We start from the raw sequence: 5,396 nt of genomic DNA, 5'->3' as shown, positions 1-5,396 counted from the left end.
CTTATTGACGGTGTCTTTTGCCTTGCAGAAGCTTTGCCATTTCATGAGGTCCCATTTGTAAATTCTCGATCTTACAGCACAAGCCATTGCCGTTTCTATTCAAGAATTTTTCCCCTGTGCCCATATCTTTGAGGCTTTCCCCCACTTTCTCCTCTATAAGTTTCAATGTGTCTGGTTTTATGTGGAGTTCCTTGATCCACTTAGATTTGACCTTATTCAAGGAGATAGGAATGGATCAATTCGCATTCTTCTACATGATAACCACCAGTTGTGCCAGCACCATTTGTTGAAAATGCTCTTTTTTCCACTCGTTGGTTTTAGCTCCCTGGTCAAAGATCAAGTGACCATAGATGTGTGGGTTCATTTCTGGGTCTTCAATTCTATTCTATTGGTCTACTTGTCTGTCGCTATACCAGTATCATGTAGTTTTTATCACAATTGCTCTGTAGTATAGCTTTAGGTCAGGCATGGTGATTCCACCAAAAAATATGTAAAGCTTCACGAATTTGTGTGTCATCCTTGTGCAGGGACCATGCTAATCTCTGTATCGTTCCAATTTTAGTCTATGTATTGCTGAAGTGAGTGTGTGTGCATTTTCATGTGGAAGTCAAAGTGTTACATTGGGTCCCTTCAGTCTTTCTCTGCCTTATTTTTAAAGAGAGGGTCTCTTAATCAACATGGGCTCATAAATTCAGTTAGACTAGTTAAGTAATGAGAAACAGAGATCCATCTGCTTCCATGCTCTGAGGTTATAGATTAACACTGCTATGCCTGAATTTTTATGTGAATGCTGGGAATAGAAACTCCAATCCTAATACCTGTGTGGCAAGTCTTCTACTAAATGAACCATTTACCCAGTCTCTTTTTTTCTCAACAGAAGTAGTAATATATACACAAATCTGTATCTAATAAAATTTTAGAATTACAAAAGTAAGCACAAAGCTGGAGAATATACCAATGTGTTTTATGTATTTTATTGCTCTCAATTTTCTGATTATGTCAATCCACTAGAGTTTTGCAAACTATTACTATTGAGTAATTAGAAACCTTTGAAAGAGTCTTCTTGTTTTACACAATTACATGTAAATCTATAACTTTTTGAATTGTGTTCAATAATAAAATACAACTACTAGGTCATATTTGACCTGTAAATCATAGTTAATAGTCCCAGATCTGACTCAGATCTTAACCAGGTAAGTCCTTAAAATCACTGAGGTGTATTCAAAAATAGAGAAGGATGGGCTCTTCCCCAGAAATTTTGATTAAGTTCACTCAGTCTGGCACTCAGGCATGCATACTGTTTGGGTTCCCCAGGAGATTCTAGCACTGTCAGACTAGGAAACCACGATCCTTTGAACATGAAATGTCAATCATTTTTCTTCCTTTTTCTCCTTATTGTATAGATAATCAGACACTAGAAAGCTACAAATATGCTCATAGAATACTTTCAAGCCTTCCTCTCTCATCTATAAGAATGACCACTGCTTTGTTGCAGACCTCCAGTTCCATCAGGAGACCTGACAGCACAGACTGCACATGGTTTGGTTTATGTTCTGTGCTTCCTTCGGAATGACCTCTAGCAGTGTTTCCTTTCAAAGGAAGGTTCTGTCCTTTACAGTCTTTTTCATAAAATCCTTTTTAAGCTTCATTTTTTCTGAAAGAAGTCATCTCTAGTCTTTCATATGACCTATTTAATCTGGCACCTACCTGGTTCACCTCCACCACAAACCTCTGTATTCCATTCTGTATCCAGAGATACCTCCCTGTGGTGCTATGGATGTTGCTGCTATGTTTCCTCATCATGTTCCTGATGGTTGTATTATATGTGTGTGTATGTATGGTATATACATGTCTGTATATGTGCATTGCAATTCTTTGCATATGCAGAGGGCAGAGATTGATGGGAGTGTCTTCTGTACTCTCTACCATATTTATGAGACATGGTCTCTCACTCCCCTTCAGTTAGACTGGCTATCATGATCACTGAATCCCACTTCCCAGCTCCCAACACTGAGGTTACAGGTGTGCACCATCATATCGGCTTTATGTGGACACTAGTGATCCCAACTCTGATTCTCTTGCTTATGCATCAAGCACTTTTACACAGCAAACCATGTTACCAGGTCCTGTGCCTTATTTTCCATTTCATTTACCTCCCAGCAGCCTCTTCTGAGACATGAAAGTACAGTGTACTGTGACTGGATATTTATGTCCCTTCCTCCTTTCATATACCAGATGATTGTATTACTAAGTGGGGCCTTTGAGAGGTGACTAGATCTTGTCAGTGAGCTCAGACATAGAGTTAGTGCTCTCATAAAGGCTCCAGCAGCTGGAGAGATGGCTCAGTTGTTGAGAGCACTTGCTGTTCTTGCAGAGGACTCAGGTTAGACAGCTCACACTCTACCTGTAACTATTGATCCAGAAGATCTGATGCCTTCCTCTGGCATCTACAGACACCTGCACACATGCTCCACATAAATACACACATCTACATGACATTTAAAAAATAATCTTTAAATAGTCCTAGTAAGATTCTCTCCAAAGTGAGAACACAAGAAGCCACCAACAGAATCAAGAAATGTATTCTCATCAGTTGTCAAATCTTTAAGGCAATTTAATTTTGGACTTTCCAGTTTTCTGATGTGTGAAAAATACATTTTGTGCTTCTTATCAGCACCAACTAGATGGGATTTTGGTTACAGTAACCTGAAAGGGCAGGGCAAGTAAAGATGTGCTGTGCCCAGATATTACCTGACAGAGCTCTGCATTTTCTACATGAGATATAAATGCCACAGTTAGTCTTAAATCTTGATGTCCATTGCTTCAGACCTTGCGACAGGAACAAAGTAAATGCTTAGTAAACAGGGCTTCAAAGTGTGCAGATTATTGTCTCAATAATATGCTCTCAACAAATATATATCATTTCTTCTTCATCCCTTCAAATTGTAGATTCCCTGATCCATGATCCTTTTTGTGCTACAAAATAAGTTATTTCTAAGCCTGAAGCACCTTTCCTTTCCTGAATCAGGGCAAGTCATTGCAGCCCAAGTGTCCTTATGAAGTGACAGCACATTACTGATCTGCTTTGTCAGTACTGGATATGGCAACACCTTGCCTGCTGAGCCCACAGTAGCTGACAAAATAGGCTTTAGGACCTGTTTACATTAATTACAGAACATCACATTGTATGGGAAATGGAAGGATTAGAACAATGTGAGACATCCCAGGAGGGAAGGTATCTCTGAAAGTCTGGATGATATCTATGCTATGCAAACTGAGTTAAATTGTAATACGAATTCTGTTTGCCTGAGTCCAAAGCAAGGGTTAAAGATACCAGTATCACTGTAAAATATGGTAATGTGCCAGGGCTAACACAGCATGCAGAGAGGCCTCTAATATACCATATAGGACATTGTGCTCTCCTTTATTCTTTTATTCAGTGTTTGTGGAAGTTGCTAATCTAATAATATATTCTTCCTCCCTGTTACAAATATGACAATTTCTATATTCCCTAGAAAGACAACCTATTAATAACCCTCTCTAGTCCCAAAGTCCAGGGATCTTGGTCAATGACTCTTCATACCTTCTTCAAGCTGAATATGGGCATTGAGATATTATGAAGGGGGCAAAGGTAGTAGGAAAAATAGGATCAATTAGTCTCTGATATCTGTGTCTTGAATAGATCTGGCTGAAAGTCCAGGATATCAGGAGTTTAAGCAGGTCAGTTCAGCATGTCTGATGATGAAATTTACCAAGGCTGTATATTCTGTAATATGTAAATCTCAAAACAAAATTTTAGTATCATCAAGATATATTTTTTGTTTAATTCTCTGGAAACTAGTCCTCTTGGGGTCTCCCTTAGTCATATCTGATCCATATAACTCTGGAAGGTATAAATACCCTAACCATCTTTTAAAACAACTCAAAGACGAAACCTTTTCTCCAAATCAGCATATTCTTGAGCCTGTAATCAGAAAACCCTTTATTTAGACCTTGCTCCTAGAGGAATAATATAACCACAACACTCAATATCACATCTATTTTGAAGATCAAAACAATCTAAAACAAATGAAATAAACTAAGATACCATATGTGCCTATATTAGGCCTTTCCTATCTTGCCAACCAGGAAAAGACACTCAATATCCCCATGGAGCCACATCTGCAGAATATGAGCTTCTTGTGGCTGGTTAAATAATCTATACCATCTTTCCATTTGGCTCTCTGCCCAGAGCCACAGACATATTTTATTAATACGTGTATAATAGCTGTCTGTTGAACTCTTTACCTGGAGCCACAGACATAGATAATTAATACCTGTTCAAAGCAGGCAATGATTATCACTGCACTCTCTACTCTGGAATCAGTGACTAATTTTCCCTATCCTAGTTCAAATTAAAATAATCCAAAACAAAGAAGTAAACTAAAATACTCTATGTGCCTATACTTAGGCCTTTCCTATGTTGCCAAGAGGATGTAGAATCCAATATTCCCATGGAGCCCATGTTGGACAGAATATGAGAATCCTGTGAGGCATGTAAAGCAATTTTATACCATCGATGGTTCTGCTCTCTGCCTAGAGCAGCAAATGTCACTCTTTTTCTCTCTCAGAGCAGCCTCTAATTTACCACAGCAGGGGACCTCAGGACTGCCAGAAGTTTCTTTGTTTCCATCTCCCTCCCCCCAATACTACCCTCCATTCTCCCCCAACAAACACACCTCCCAGTGTTTGAGTCACTTGATTCCATTTTAGTGCTACTCAGTTACTCACTTAACAAAACAAAATAAAACAAAATGAAATAAAATAAAATAAAACAAAACTCTCAGGCTAATAATCTTACATTTCTAATGGATTCTTCTTGCCCAGCCAGCATGTTGGTTCTTGGCCATCTTCTTTTCTGAATGTTCATGGAACTCAGCACCAGTTTATATGAGTATCAAATAATTTTTATGAGAGTAAAATTTTTATGAGAGTAAAGAAAGTTATAACACGAACTTCAGGTGAGAGTGTGCACCACAGAGGCAGACAGCTTCTGGGGCAGGCGGGAGCCACAGAGCCGCTGAGGCAGCACCCTTTTGGGGCCATAGACATCCAGCACCCTCCCAGCCGGAGGACAGTGGTCCGCCCTGCACGGGAGCGCCATCTTGGCTCCGGGACTCCACCGAAATTAGGAACTTAGTCTGCACAAGTGAGAATGTGCACCACAGAAGCTGACTGCTTCTGTGACCTGCCAAAGCAACACAGCATCTGGGAAAGGTCCTGTTTTGAGCCTTCTTCTTCAGCCAGGAGGAGGTCCAAACACCAGATATCTGTACACCTTCCCTTTAAGAAGAGAGCTTGTCAGCAGAGAGTGCTCTAACCACTGAAACTCAGAGGAGAGAGCCTGTCTCCCAGGT

General features: G+C 39.8%; 1 pseudogene; it reads right to left on the bottom strand.

The window, feature by feature from the left end:
• Positions 1-482: 482 nt before the first annotated feature.
• Positions 483-582, bottom strand: LOC115031883 (annotated as a pseudogene).
• Positions 583-5,396: the final 4,814 nt, after the last annotated feature.

This window comes from Mus caroli, chromosome 8 (genome assembly GCF_900094665.2).
Source record: "Mus caroli chromosome 8, CAROLI_EIJ_v1.1, whole genome shotgun sequence".
NCBI classification, from domain to species: Eukaryota; Metazoa; Chordata; class Mammalia; order Rodentia; family Muridae; genus Mus; species Mus caroli.
This window is presented reverse-complemented; position numbering and strand designations above follow the sequence as displayed.